The sequence below is a fragment of the Sabethes cyaneus genome, chromosome 2, assembly GCF_943734655.1.
Source record: "Sabethes cyaneus chromosome 2, idSabCyanKW18_F2, whole genome shotgun sequence".
Lineage (NCBI taxonomy): Eukaryota > Metazoa > Arthropoda > Insecta > Diptera > Culicidae > Sabethes > Sabethes cyaneus.
Window position 1 is genome coordinate 232,473,273 of NC_071354.1, and position 16,513 is coordinate 232,489,785.

The following is a 16,513-nucleotide window of genomic DNA, read 5'->3' on the forward strand; positions in this document are numbered from 1 at the left end:
ATTTGATGAACGTTGCATGGACGTAGCTCCTCGTCGGTAGAAAAAATCTCTGGTACGGTTTGCGGCCAACACAGCTCGTCCGAGTATAAGAATAGTGGACCTTGAAACCAGCGACTGGAAGTGTCAAAGCAGGGGCCTATCCCCCACTTAGTGGCTTCGTCCGCCACGTTGAGCTTACTTGGCACCCATCTCCAATCGTTCGCGTTTCTTGATGACAAAATTTCACCGACTCGACAGGCAACAAATTGACGAAAACGACGGTGCTCGGACCCAATCCAAGCTAATACGGTCCTCGAATCGGACCAGAAGATTCGTCGTCGAAAAGATACGGTATGACCTTCGGCCACGAAGTTTGCGAGTCGAACTCCCAGTAGTGCAGCCATCAGCTCAAGCCAAGGAACTGTAGCGTGTTGTATAGGTGCGACTTTCGTTTTTGCTGCAACTAAAGTGCATTGAACGGTATCATCTGTAGCCCTAACTCGAAAATAGACCACGGCGGAGTACGCATCTTCGCTGGCATCCACGAACACATGGACCTCGAGAGATTCATACAAATCAGAATTTGCATTCACAAAATAGCAGCGGGGAATTCGTATCTCCCCAACTTTGCTGAACAATGCGATCCATTTCTTCCAACGGTTGTAGATACGGTCGTCGACTTCCTTCGACACACACTTCCTGCATCAACATCTTGCCGTGGACCAGGAATGACGCCAGAAGTCCGAGCGGATCAAATAGGCTCATGACGCATTTGAGGATTTGTCGTTTAGTTGGTCTCGTTTCAGAATCGATGAGTGCTGCAATCTCTTTCCGAAAAATCGTCGAAAATCTTAGCTCGTCCTCAATAGACCGCCAGAGCATTCCCAACACCCGCTCAGTGCTATCGCTTCCCGTCAAATTCAGTTCTTTTGTAGTTTCTGCTGACCTACCGCCCAAATGATCCAAAACTGCAGGACTATTTGATGCCCAGTTGCGAATTTCAAATCCGCCTTTGGAGTGTACCATCTTTACGTCCGCGGCGACTGCTTTTGCTTCCTCAACCGTCTCAAAACTGCTAAGGTAGTCATCCACATAGTGGGATTTCAGGATTTCGTTGGTCGCTCTAGGAAAATGCTCCGAAAACTCTTCCGCATTCGTATTTTTAACGAATTGTGCGGATGATGGCGAACAGGTTGCTCCGAAAATTGCAACGTTCATTATATAAACATTTGGAGGACGGTCGGGACTATCACGCCACAGAAACCGCAGATATTGACGGTCAGCTTCAACGATGCGGATCTGATGAAACATCTCTTTGATGTCAGCGGAGATGGCGACCGGAAATTGACGGAAGTGGAACAAGACGTGCGGGAGCGGAACCAAAAGATCAGGACCCGACAGAAGGAGTGTATTCAGTGAGATGCCATCAACTTTCGCTGCGGCATCCCAAACTAAACGGACTTTCCCTGGCTTGTTAGGGTTGGTTACAGCGCTGATGGGAAGATACCACACCTGCTTTGGATTAGCCGACTGCATTTCTTCTTCCGTTGCTCGATGGGCGTACCCTTTTTCCTGGTACTCCCGGATCTGACGATGAAGATTCTCTTTTAGTGTTTCATCTCGTTGCATACGCCGTTCCAGGCATTTCAAACGCTGCAGAGCCATGGGAAAACTGTCTGGCAGATCGACCTCATCGAATCGCCAGATTAGGCCGGTTTCAAACCGATCGCCAATTCTAGATGTTGTCTCATCCAAAATCCGACGTGCCCTTTTGTTTTCTTCGGAATCGATGCTCGTAGGTGGTTGCGTTCCAACGAAATCTGCGTTGAAATACTCTCGCATCAGGGTATCGAATTTCCCATTGATGTCACAATCACAGATGTGATAATTGACATGTTCTGGTATTGGCTGGTGATCGAGACTCCCATAAACACACCAACCTAAACGCGTTTTGGTAGCTACCGGTCCACGATCTCCTTCTCTCGTCTCCTGCGGAACAGCGAGGCCAAGGTCGCGAAGTCCTAGCAACAGACGTGGTGTAGCGTTCTCGTAACTTTGGACGGAAAGACCTGCCAAATGGTGAAATTTACGTTGCAGTTCCCCAAAGCGCAGAGTCTGAGAGGGTAAATTGAGGTTTTCAACGGTCCTAACGTTTGCCACGTGATAACGTTTCTGCTGTTCTATTCCCGATACATCTAGAGAAATTAACTGTGACTCTGACTCTAATCGTGACATATTTGCTGTCCACTTTAAGCATAACGGAGAATTCGGTCCCTCAATTCCCAACTGTTCTGCAAGGCTGTGTTCAAGCAATGTTGCCGAAGAACCTTCGTCGAGAAAAGCGAATACTTTGACGGACTTTGAGGGCCCGTGAATGATGACGGGAATAATACGAAACAATACCGACTGTCCGCAATGGTGGTAAGCGTGGTTTTGGGAAGGCTGATAGGCACCCAGGCTTCCCGATGTGGTGGGTGAGATGGGAGTAGAGTGGAGTAGCGCGTGGTGGCGGAATTCACAACCGTTGACACCACAACGACGAGTGCTCCTACAAGTTCGACGACCATGGAAATTCAAGCAGGTACGGCACAATTTAAAAGTAGTAACTATCTTCCATCGATTCTCAGTACTACCTTTTTTGAAAACAGCACAATCAGCTACACGATGACCATCTCTGCAACAAACTGGACAGCGTTTTGATGCTGCTTGCATTCCGCCCTGTCCGCTTATCTCGGCGTGCGTATGGACAAATCCCTTTTCACGACCTCTTGGAGTTTCGTTTTTCTGTGTCGGTCCCGCATATACAACAACTTTACTGACAGAATCCACTACTGTCGTCATGAACTCACTGAAAATTTGCAACGATGCTACAGGATGATTTTGCAAATATTGAGCCCACTGTAACTTTACACCAGCAGGAAGTTTTTCAACAAACTCCTGCAATAGAATCGGGTTGGAAAGGTGGGCTTGTTGACCGGCAACGATGAGATGTTGGGTTAGGTTCCGTATTGCCATTCCAAACTCGATCAGTGACTCCAGTTTTTCTGGTTTTGGATCTCTGGACGACCGTATAGAGTTTGTAGGGTCCGCATAACATCCGGGACCGATTCTGGTGACATGAGGTAGTACCTGACCGACTTGAGTGCCGCACCTTTCAAACACCGCTGAAGCCGAGAGAGATTTTTGGCATTGTTGTAGCCACAAGCAGATGTGGTGTTGTTGTAGCTACTTACAAACATCGGACACTCTTCAGGGTCGCCGGCAAATTCCGGCAAATCCCGGGGCATCACCTGTCTGGCTGCAAGTTGCACTGGGGATGGACCTGGTGTCCTGTTGGCATTAGAATTAAGTATCGAAACAGGATCTCTCACTTCTGAATGAAGCGGATTGATCGGCGGTGAGAGCGCGAGTTGATTTAGCTGCTGCATAGCATTTCGCTGCTTCTCCGTGGCTAAAGGTTCGCTTACAATGTCAATGACGTTAATTTGCTGCTGGACTTGTCCGGACTGTTTAGACTGCTGCATCGAATCAGCGGAGGTCTTACAGCTTTGCTGTTTGGGATGATCGATCGCAGATGCTTTCGGTACGGCTCCTTTCGAGGTGTCTGCAGGTCGAGAAGAAACAGGCGTGGACTGATGTTGCAATTGCAGCATGCACAGTTGCAGCTGCTCCTGCAGTTCTTGTATCTGCTCTAAATTTGGTTGTTGGAACTCCTGGCAGATTTTCAGCTTTCGTTGTAAATTACGAAAGGCGTCATTTTTCGGAATGACTGGTGGAATTCTATTCTCACCGTGAATCACTTCTTCTTCTTTCTCTTCGATAATAGCGATGGATATATTTTTATCCTTGGGAACCGACGGATTTTTCGGCATTGCCTTTGCTGGTACCACTAAGGGAGCGCACTGCGCATCCAATTTTACTCGCTCTGCCGTTTGGTCCTTCACCCAGTCAGTGACTTGCTTATTTCGAGACTCAATCTCGTCGATTCGACTTCGAACACTGCGGGTTTCACCCTCTTCGAGCAGCGAATCCTCCATCAATTGGTATTTCTCCTTAACGTACTTCTTCTCCAATTGCAGCTCTAACAACTTCTTATCGAGATCTCGTTGTTCCTCCAACTGCTTCATATTTAACTCCAGTCGAACTTTTCGAGAAGCCGACGACGAGGCATTGGAACATGATTTTGCTGTTTGTGGAAAGCATTTAGTGCAATACCACTGGCGATCTTTAACGGAATCGGTTACACCGGCGCACGAATAGTGCCACCAGCTTTCACACTTGTCGCAGCCGACAAGATCATCGGCGGAGTCGGGCCTCTGACAGGCGGGGCAGCTGAAGATGTTGCTATTATCCGGAACTGTTTCCGTGGTGGTCTCATCATGCTCGTTCATCTTAGATGAATTTCTTAAAGTTTTGTTCGGGAACGGAATAAAAATAGCGGCGACTCTTGTTAGCGTAGTGCTTCAAGAAATTCAGTGCTTCTTAGTTTCGTTGTTCCACGAACAAATTCAATTTAAGGTTAGGTAGAATATTTTAATATAAGATTGTACATAGGCACTCAATGCAAAATATAGTGAAAAAATATCGAAAACTGAATAAATCAATCGGCGCAATCTATACACCACGTTTTCACTAGCTTAGCGAACAATGACTCGTTCTTTTATATAGTCTATATTGGTACTCCTGCTCACTTGACGGTTCATCAGAATTGTCACGCTGACGGATGCTTATCACTGTGTCTCGTATCAGTTCAGAGTTGCTCACTCATTGGGTCACAGAAGCGTTGCCAGTAGTAACACAACTGATTGTAGCCACGTTAAAATTGCAACACACAAAATTAATTTGCATTAATTCGCATTAATTAATTTGAGTTTTTATCTGATTGCCATCTAACTTTCAGAAATCGGGCTGCTGAAGACCAATAAAGCCGTTGGGATGGATCGCCTACCAACAGAGCATGGCGAAGAAATGCTAGCAAAGGTTCTACAGTGGGTTATTTCGAGGATTTGGGAGGAGGAAAAGCTACCGGAGGAATGGATGGAAAGAGTGGTTTGTCCCATTTATAACAAGGGTGATCGGCTAGACTGCTGCAACTATCGCGGTATTACGCTGGTAAACGCCGCCTTCAAGGTACCCAGATCCTGTTACGCCGGTTGTCACCGATAGCACAAGGTTTCGCAGGGAATTATCAGGCGGGTTTCATGGGAGCTTGCGCAACTACGGACCAAATTTTTACTATCCGACAGATCTGGCAGAAATGTCGGGAGTACAACGTGCCTACGCATCATATCTTTATTGATTACAAAGCAGCAGACGATACAGTCGATCGAGACCAGCTATGGCAGATAATGCACAACCACGGTTTTCCGGGCAAACTGACGCAACTGACGCATCTGTACGCATCTCAGGAACACTCTCGAGTCCCTTCGAGATGCGGCGAGGGTTGAGACAAGGTGACAAGGTTTATCCTGCATGCCGTTCAACATCGCTCTTGAGGGGGTGATCCGACGAGCGGGCATCGAAACGAGAGGCACGATTTTTACCAAGAGTAGCCAACTTCTAGGCTTTGCAGGTGACTTCGATATCATTGCCAGGAACTTTGCGACGGCGGAGGCAATCTACGCCGGACTGAAAGCGGAGTCTAGGAGAATTGGGCTTAAAATAAATGCGTCAAAGACCAAATACATGAAAGGAAGAGGCTCAAAGGAAACAAACGCGCGTCTCCCATGGACGGTAACCGTTGACAGCGACGAACTAGAAGTGGTAGAAAAAATCGTGTATATGGGATCTCCGGTGACCGATGACAACAACACTAGTAAGGAGATCCAGCAGCGCATCCAGGCAGGAAATCGGGTCTACTTTGTCCTTCGTAAAATGCTACGATCAGGAAGCATACTCTGCCGTACGAAGCTAACAATGTACAAAACCCTTAATAGACCGGTAGTTCTTTATGGACTTGAAGCCGTGACGCTGCTCACGGAGGACGTACGCGCCCTTGCCGTGTTCGAGCGGAAAGTGCTGCGGACGATATTTGGCAGAGTACAACTTGAAAGCGGAGAGTGGCGGAGGCGTAAGAATCACGAGCTACAGGCACTGCTTGAAGAGACTCCCATCGTACATCGACAGTGCGACGAAAATAGTCCTCTTCAACAACCCCACCGACACCAGGAACAGGGGGGTTCACCGTGCACGATGGCTCGACTAGGTCGAAAGCGATTTGCGACTTTTGAGACGATTAGGAAATTCGTGAAAAGTGGCCCAAGACCGAGCTGAATGCAGACGAGTGCTTGAAACAGTACGAGCCACTCCGGCTCTATACTGAAGAATAATAAGAAGAGAAGAAGATTAAACTTTCAGAGCATCAAATGAAATAATCAAACTTAGTTTTAGCGTTTTTATTTTATTAAATTTCGCCTCCGAATCCGAATGCCAGTACTTCGGCCTTAATCTCACCCATGACATTTTGCAAAACCTCAAAATCGACATATTTTGCAAATTTAGCCATGCTTTCTTCATTTCATAAACTGTTTTGGCTATTTTGGGATGTTTCAAAAGATGTTAGGATGTTTTTGCTTCAAAATAGCCCAGTATTTCTCGATTGGCTGCAGCACCGGTGTATGTGGGAAGTTATGATCTTTTGACATGAAATCGACTTGCCTAATGTCATTCCAGCACAACCTTTGCGTAATGGCAAGAAGCCAAATTCTACCAGGAGCTCGTAGGACAGTTGTGAGACTTTGGAAGACGAAGAAGTCGCTTTTGGCGTCACTTTTACAAATATACGGGTCCATTCATGGTATCTGTGGTCACAAAAGGTGTACTTCGTTGTCCACATAAAGAAATTGCAAGCCAAATCAAGAATTTCTTGGCAGAGTTCGACATTTTCCATTTTTGGAGGTTCTCTGGAACATCAAACTCATGCTTTTCCGAACGTATGTAATTCTGCTTGAGTTTTGGCCTTCTACACGAAACTTTTGCTCGGCTTTAATTGTTTTTGCTACCTCTAGAACGGAAGAGCTTGGTTTCCCGCCGAAGGCCCCAACTACGTGGGTCTGGTAACAGTATACGGACGGCTTTTTTCTCTACATCTTGACTCACGATCGACAGTCAAATGTTCTACGCACCGTTGTCATGCACGAGAAACCGTAAAATACGGGATTACCAACTTTTTACCGATAACACGATGTGATAGTTTATTGTTTTCGATGTACTTGTGCAGATTTTTTTCGTGAACAAGCTGTTCTTTCGATTCTATTTTTCATATCTTCAATTAATTTTACCCAACGGTTCAAAAGTTTGAGCAATTTGAGTGTGTTGCAATTTTATCGTGGACACCCTTTAGGCGCTTTCAATTTAAAATTAAGGGTTCTAGGTTGTGAGAGAAACTGTTTAAAACTTCAGACTGCCGGATTTTGCCACGACGATTTTCTTTACATTGAACTTCAAAGAGAAGACGTGACACGGGCCCTAGCCTGGGCATCCCAGAAGAATAGAAACTAGATTTTGAATTGGAAATAAAATTGGAATTCACATTAGATTAGAATTAGTATTTAAATTTGGCCTTGGATCCGGACATAGAATGGCCCGATTCTACCAAGATTCGAACCCACAGTCACTCGATTTTCAATGAAGTCTCAGTAATATAGCAGCTGCAGAATCCATCACAGTGACGCCATTGTTATTGTACCACAGCACAATGAGCAAAAACGAGCTCGTAATCAATTGAAGTCACTTGTTTGGATTCTTACAAGATACCTATTTCTATGTAAAAAATGCAAGCAATCGATTGGTGATAGTCCGATCTTGTGTAGATCTTTGGAAGATGTCCATTTTGCCCTATTATCCTCAAAAATCACGGTTAAAGCTAATTATCTATACCTATAAAAATGGATGTCTGTCTGTCTGTCCGTATGTTCCTTTTAGAATCGAAAACTACTGAACCGGTCGGCGTAAAAATTTGCATATAGAGGTTTTTGGGGCCAAGGAAGGTTCTTATGATGATTAGAGACCTCTCTCTCCACTAAGAGGGAGGGCTCCCATACAAATGAAATACAAATTTCCTCATAACTCGAGAACTTATCAAGCAAATGGAACCAAATTCGGCATGCAGGTATTTTTGAAGATAAAAATTTTGTTTATGATCCCTCCCCCCTATAAGAGGGGGGCTCCCATACAAATGAAATACAAACTTCCTCATAACTAGAGAACTAATCAAGCAAATGGAACCAAATTTGGCATGTGGGGGATTTTGTAAGCAGGATTTTTTTATGATGGTTTGAGATCCCTCACCCCTGTGGTAGGGGAATAAGGATTCTCATACAAACAAAACAGACATTTTTGCGTAACTCAAAAACTCATCGAATTCGAGAAATTTTAGACTCTTCCATAAAACATAACAGACAATAACAATGTTTTTTAAATGAATTGGTGTTATTCAAGTTTATTCCCCGGTCTTTGGGTTAGTTTTAATCGCTTTAATTAGGTTTTACCATGTATTTAGGGATGAATTGGGCATCTTGCATTTCGCACAGTATGGAATAGATAAGATTTAATTCTTTTGATATTTTGGCAACATTTGGAAGCTGTTTGATTCATTTCACGAGCGACAAATAAGTTTTTATGTTGTTTAATTAGCTTTTACCATGATTTTTGAGGATAAAATGGCTGCTGTAGAATCCCTCACAGTGACGCCATTGTCATTGTACCACTGTTTGGTTGAATTTTAATAACTTTCAGCTTTCCACGTCGGGCAAGAAAAGGCAGCTGTAGACTGTTTGACAAACCAGGAGCTTTTTCGGGAGCTTCAATTTCTAGTTTATTTTGCGGTCTTCAAAGGTCTAACGAGATATAAAATTCTTATCCAGATATTTATCCAAAATGGGCTTTACAGTATGTTTCATTATTTATAACAACGGTACGATAAAACAATACGGGCCTTGGAACTTCTCAAATTAGCTCACATTTTTTCTGTTTGTACATAGGATTGCGATGCTCGGGGCATTTTAGCCGCATCTGTTAACTTTTACTAGCAAAATAATTTACACGTCGAGGTTAAGGGTAAAGTTAGGTGAATATTTCTCATGCTGCGTTTGGTATTCCGATCATTTTCGAGCCATAAATAGTTAAAATCTTCATAACTTTTAGCGGAATCTCACAATCATAGTCCCACGCAAGGGATTGGAATGACTTCCTGTCGGAGAATACAACTTGCAAATGATGCAGATGATGCACCTAGGTTTATTCATTAATTTGTATTCAATGCATTCAAAAGATTTTCAGTAAAAATCTACTTATCATCCTGAGTAGTGATGATATGCAAAATAAACAGTCTTTTGTTTCGTGCGAGCAAAACTTTGCAGGCGTTTTTGTACCTCTCAATCTGGAAATCTTTGGTGAAATTTTAAAAATCATGTGGACATTTCTTCTACTCTCTGTTTGACATGCTGAACTTTGCTATGTTTGCTATGTTACTATCCAACGTGCTCAGACCAAAATTACACAAATCTATAAGAAATTATGAGAAATTTAACTCAAATATTCAATTACTGTTAGATATTGGTTTTCGAAATCACAAATTCTCCCCTAAATTCCGAAATTTGCAATCATACAAGTTATTATCCTAATTAGCATCCGCGTTAATTAGTCGAATCAGCCAGCTCATTCAATTCCCAATCAGATTGTGAACAGGTTTGACACGCAAGTTAATTTTATTTTGTTCTTTTGATTGTACCGACTAAGCCAAGCATGTTTTCAAAAAGTTATGTATGGGCGAGCCATAGTGTTAGTTATAATCTACAATATTGCTCAAGTGAGTATTGCTCTATCTTCGTTAATTACGGTTTTATTAGCCTTACAGAATAATAATTTCAAGAGATAAAGCCATGCTTCGCCGAACAGCGATTCAGCAATATTGTAGATTATAGCTAACTCTACAATGGGCTTATGCAGGGTGTTAGATAGCTCGGTGCAAATATTTCACGGGGTGATAGAGGACCACATTTGACGAAAAAAATCTTGTACATACTGAAAACTGCCCTTAAACCTTCGGCTTCATTAAGTTTAGTAACTTTTCAGATGCAAAAAGCTTTGATTCGAATGTTTCTCAAGGCGTATACTCCTAAAACAGTGTGATCAAATTGATTGTTTTTAGCTACCATTTTGAAGCTCTGGTACTGTTCTACAATACGTTCAGTGGCGTGAAAGGGTTATCTCTTTTAGTTGCGTTGCAAATTAATTTAAACCTATTGTTTTGTGTATTTAATCAGTATCTGAAAAGTGCACGAATTCATACATCACGCATAGCACAATAGATCACCGCATGCGACAGACACGGTTTTTGCTTCTAAAAAGGTATTAAACTTCATAAAGCCAAAGGTTTAAGACCAATTTTCAGTACAAAATTTTTTCAGCTTTCGAATGAAAGCAACCCAATTGAGCTAGCATACTTTTTGTACTATAGCTAATTTAAGGCAAATAGAATGAAAATTAAAAATCTTTAATAACTCTATCATTATTGAGATTTACCATATGCGTAGAAGTATTTTTTTCATCAAATGTCTGTACCGAGTTACCTAACATCCTGTGTATAGCTTTCTGCTGAAATTCTACTTGACTGGGGAGATACAGTCAAGAGAGCAAACTTTTAAGTTACAAGTTATTCGATCACCATATGTATATATGAGCTGTATTCGTATGCTCAACTTTAAATTTGCTAAATGGGCCCGACATCTATATTTCAACTGTAGTAATTAATTATCGCAAAACATTTTGAGTGTAAAGTTCAGGGAAGTGTACTAAATATTCTGACAGATTAAAACTAATGATGTCGTTTATTGATTTCTAGGAAACAATCTCATAACATCTAATTTATGATGTGTTGGCTACTGACTTGTTCTTCAATTCAACGTGTTCAACATCGATCCGAACATATTTGGAATGCAAATTTACCGAAGCGCCTACATTCCCACTTGATTCCGGATAGAACTTATGTCGCATTGAATTTATGTTATTTTTGACCGATTGGGTCTGCCAAAACAGGTTTCCTACGGCTGCGACTCAGTCAAATGGCTTTGAAAAGTATTTTAACAACCTTGTTTGTTTGCTGTGAACAATATTCCTCCTCAGTAAGAGATAAAGTTTTGTCAATGCTCAACGACACGATCGACGATGATGTTGTTTTCTCAATGTCTCTCGTAATAACATGTCTTGGACACTCGACGAACGGTGTACTTACGATTTTGATTTATCACCACTTAGAGTTAGCATTGAGTTTGAGCTCACAAAATCAATTTAGAAAACGGAAATCTGACGGTGCCATCGGGGCTATCGAACATTCACAACCTAGAGAAGATCGCTTTATTTGACCCTTTGTCAAGTCAAGTTCAACCGTCAACCGGCGTGACGCGGCAGTGATGATGACTTTGCGCTACCATCAATCTAATGCATACCGGTTGTACTGAGACCCAGTCACTAAGTAGTACTAAGTGAACAGTGTAAGCGCAAGGAAATTTATTTCTGAGGTTGATTGGTGCTTTTAATTATACCGATAGCGGCTCGGCCACTGGGCTGGCATCGTTGAATCTACTATTGTTAGAAACATAAACAGCCATAGATCACAGTTTGACACAACACTGATTGAAGTCGCATTTGGCACCGAATCGCCGTCGAAGACAGATAATGCGGAGAAAATCTGTACTCTTTCATCAGTCGCAGTCGAAGCAACCTTGATGGTCAACCGACTACAGCCAACTACAGCGCAAGTGCATCGGATGGCACTTGCTCTCGGTGATTTATGATCGATTCCGCGCAAGAACATTCGCGACGGCCACGCACATCCATACACCCTTTTCCGAAAGCGTACAATTAAAAGCAAATAACGATTTATTTATTAACATTACCTTGTGTTAATTGAGCACAGCGTGTTAGATTAGCACCGAAGAGGAGGCTCGCTGCAAATCCGCAGCTCTAACAACCATAGCAGCATTGTTCTCTGCCCAGCAGCAGAGGCAGCAGCAACAGCAGCGGTGACTGACGAGTCACCTTCCTAGCGGTCCTGAGCACTGAACACGGGGTGGTGGATAGTTCTTAGTAGCTTCATGTTAGGCAACCAGCAGCGCGGCCATATCGCTTTGATCAATTCGTTTTGATTATTATCCAGCACCTTCGATTACTTTGCACATTTTTGTAGTTGGTTAAGTACATTTACACATAAAGAACCGGTAATTATCACAGCAACACTTGTAGCCTGCCGAACACAATCGGTGTGGCTAAAAAGTCGCGGGTAACCTCTGAACCAGCCAAATTTACGTTTGTTTAATACCGTTTTGCACTAATACCATACCGGCGTGGCGTCTCGATTCCGCGACGAAACGAGCGAGGATTCACACCGCGAGGTATCAATTGACGGGAATTGGATTCGCTTGACTTTCGATCCGCCGGCGAGCGACGGTTTGTGCGCGCACATTGAGCCGTATGCCACACTGCTTTGTCCGTCCGTTAGAAGTCCGATCCGAACAATCACTTCATGTGGCATTTGATCGGGCTGCTGATGCTGGTGTGAAGCATAAGTTATTCCAACCAGCGCCAGCGCGGCGGGGAAAAGAAGACCAATATGCACTCTGGCTGGTATATTGCCGATTGAATATTTTAGTTTTGATTTTAAGAATTGTTCAATCAATTATACAGCATAAAAAAGTTTACAAAATAGATAAACCAACAACAACAACAACAACAACAACAACAACAACAACAACAACAACAACAACAACAACAACAACAACAACAACAACAACAACAACAACAACAACAACAACAACAACAACAACAACAACAACAACAACAACAACAACAACAACAACAACAACAACAACAACAACAACAACAACAACAACAACAACAACAACAACAACAACAACAACAACAACAACAACAACAACAACAACAACAACAACAACAACAACAACAACAACAACAACAACAACAACAACAACAACAACAACAACAACAACAACAACAACAACAACAACAACAACAACAACAACAACAACAACAACAACAACCTATACTTTATAAACTCTTTATATGTACCGCAAGGGTGTAATCTGGAACCATTGCTATTCAGCGTATTGCAAGTACAGAAGCGGATTAAACAATGGCAGTTGAAGGAGTAGGAGAAATTTGACAAAATCACCAAAATTGGAGAAACAAATGGAGGATCATGGGATATTTTGTTTTTTTTCTAACCTTCTAAGAAGTACATCTGGTGAATAAAACAAATTGGCAGAGTCGAAAGTTACGTTGTAGAAGCAAACATAGTAGGGGTGGTCTACTGAAGAAGTCGAACAATTTGGTGAGCCCTATCGAAAACATCTCTTCGAATTTGGGCCATTTTTAGATCCTTACTTTAGCAAATACGAGGAAGTATTGACCAAGCAAACTGAGATTCTTTCACAGCAATCGTGGGTCACCTTTCTACTGGCAGATAAGTTCGAACGGTGTTTCCGTCACGCAAACAGACAAACAACAATAATGCTTCCTCCTGAGGCTCCCCACATGCGCGGTGTATGGGAGCGGTTGGTGGGACAACCGACAAGTGATGCATTTTTTTCGTTATTTTTGTGTTGTTTTTGTATTGTTTCTGCATTATTTTTGTGATGTTTTTATTGATTTTGTATAACTTTTGAGTCTTTTGGAATTCTTTTGGTACTTTTTTTCTATCCTTTATCATTTATGAGTTTTGTGTATTATTTTATAATACTCTTGTGTCATTTTATCGTCACTTTTGCGCAGTTTTCATTTGTGCTATTTTAATAATGGTGAATGAATTGCGTCTGTAACTTATTCGTGAAATTGTTGTGTGTCATTTGTATTATGTACCATAAGCGCGCAAATTATGCGCACTCCACCATTCAATCAAAACGTCCAAATTCTTACAAATTGTTACCTCAATTGACGCATCTAGCATAATATGCGTAAATACAGATCTTAATTTCAGAATATTTCAATTTGCATTTAAAGTATACGTTGCGCGGAATTAGGAATCATGAACCATGACTTATTGTCAAGGTTAAAATTAATTAGTTTTATACATATAATTAATCTAAAGCTACATAGTTTGTCGTTTCAACATTATTAGTAACGTAACATGGAATGGACGTCTTTCTATGCACTGCTGTGCCACATGCGCGTTCTCGTTCTAACAAACAGACTGACATAAAAATCTCTTTCGGACTCCCTTTCTTGTTTTTTTATGCACTGTGAAGGGTTTTTGCGAGTCTGAATTTGGTTATCAGCCAAGGTCGTCGCTCTCGCTCGTCAATGCTACCCAAGTAGTTGTTATCGATCGCTCACGAAATCCGCGCTCTAACCCGCGTGTGTGCGCCCACTTACAGATGAAGAGGAAAGAAGAAGGAAGCAAAATCAGTAGCGCTCGCGGGCAGTTGGAAGCTCACGAGCTATTGGCTTCGTGACCGTGCTGTGCAGAAAAATACTGCAAGGCTGTGCGCTCGCGAAAATTTATGCACCCAGCACCAGCGGTTGTTTGTCGTACGCTTGCGTCAGTGCTATGCTTCTCCTACTCGCTCGTTTGTTTGCTTCTCGCACAATTTGCAACATTGCAAAAACAGACAGCATTCGTTCCCTGAAGATGACTAAAATTACACAGTCGAAACGTTGGAAAGATTTTAAAATCTCTTGTAATTTTTAGACTGGCAGTCAGTAAAAACAAAAGTATCAAATTTTACAGTCGACAAAGCTGATTCATATAAACGATGGCGAATTTTCTATTTTTTTGTGGGTGAATTAAAATTTTCGCTCGCATCTTCTATTTATATGAGAGGCTTATGTCTGTACTAAAAACCAGGTCTCTGACAGGACGTCTTAAGAGGCTTATCGGTAACTAAAAACAGGTCCCTGACAGGACGTCATGCTTTCGTAGCAATAGGTTGTATTCTCAGTCACCTCACTAGTCGACTGCTGGACTGCTCGATTGCTCAACTTGTTGACTAGACTGGTCGATTAGACTGCTCGATTTGATTGCTCGACTGGACTGCTTAACTGAACTGCTCGATTGAACTGTTCGATTCGACTGCTCGACTGAACTGCTTGATTGGACAGATCGACTTGACTGCATGACTGAACAGCGCGATTTAACTGCTCGAGTGGACTACTCGACTTAACTACTCGATTCGACTGCTTGACACATTTGCTTGACTTACTACTCGACCCGACTACTCGACTTAACTGCACGATTGAACTGCTCGCCTGGACTGTTCGATTGGACTGCTGAATTGGACTGCTTGACAGGACAGTATGATTTATCTGCTCGAGTCAACTGTTTGATTCGACGCTCGGCTCAATTGTTCGATTCAACTGCTTGATTCCACTGCTCGAATAAACCGTTCGACTCAACTGCTCGGCGCGACTGCTCGAATGAACTGATTGGACTATTCGAATCGACTGCTCGACTCAACTGCTCAACCCGATTGCTCGATTCCACAGCTCGACTAGACTACTCGATTTAATTGCTCGACTCAACTGACAGCTTGATTCAACAGCTCGACCAGATTGCTCGACTTAGCTGCTCGACTTAGCCACTCAACCGGACTTCTCGACTCAACTGCTTGACTTAACTTTTTTATTTGACAGCTCGACTTAACTGCTCGATTCAACTGTTCGACTGGACTACTCGACTCAACTGCTCGACTGGACTGCTCGAATCGACTGCGCGACTCGACTGTTCGACTCAGCTGCTCAACTGGACTATTCGACTCAAACTGCTGCTCGGCTCTGCTGCTGCTGAACTGCTCGAGTCAACTGTTTGACTTAACCGCTTGACTCGACTGCTTGACTAAACTATTCGATTCGACTGCTCGACTAGACTACTCGACTTAACTGCTCGATTAAACTGCTCGACTGGACTGCTCGATTTAACTGCTCGACTCGATCACTCGATTCAACTGTTCGACCGGACCGCTTGACTGAACAGCTTGATTTTACTGCTCGACTAGATTGCTCGATTTGACTGCTCGACTTGACTGTTCGACTCGACCGGTCAACTTAACTGCTTGACTCGATTGCTTGATTCGACTGCTCGACTTGCCTGCTCAACTCAATTGCTTGTCGCGATATCATATAGTCGGTGTTAAATCAGATCGGACAAAGCCGCAAAATTTTTAAAAAATGAATTAGGCCATTACAAATATTTTTTGAAGCTTTTGTCCTTCTGATACTAGAACCTGAGGGGGGGCGAGAAAAAAAACAAAGAGATTTTTTTAATCACGCAAAAAAATTAAGATTTTTAAGAATTTTTGCTTGAAGTTTAATCGTGAAACCTGAATTTATTCCTGCTTTTGATATATACGTTGTTATTTTCTATGCAAAAATCTTCCAAAATAAAGTCAAAATCGAAAAAAAATTTTTTTGCCGGTTTTCGGAAGTTTCATTATTTGTACTTCCATTTTTGTTTCGTGCTAGAAGCGTTACCACTTCGTACACTCTTTTTTCGAGTTCTTTAAGCTGTAAAACCCACAGATAA

At 42.5% G+C, this 16,513-nt stretch overlaps 1 protein-coding gene across 1 annotated transcript in view; it reads right to left on the minus strand.

Moving 5' to 3' along the window:
* LOC128736779 (lysosome membrane protein 2) overlaps positions 1–16,513 on the minus strand; it is a 133,781-nt gene that overhangs the window by 65,639 nt on the left and 51,629 nt on the right. The gene's annotated exons all lie outside the window — the stretch shown is intronic.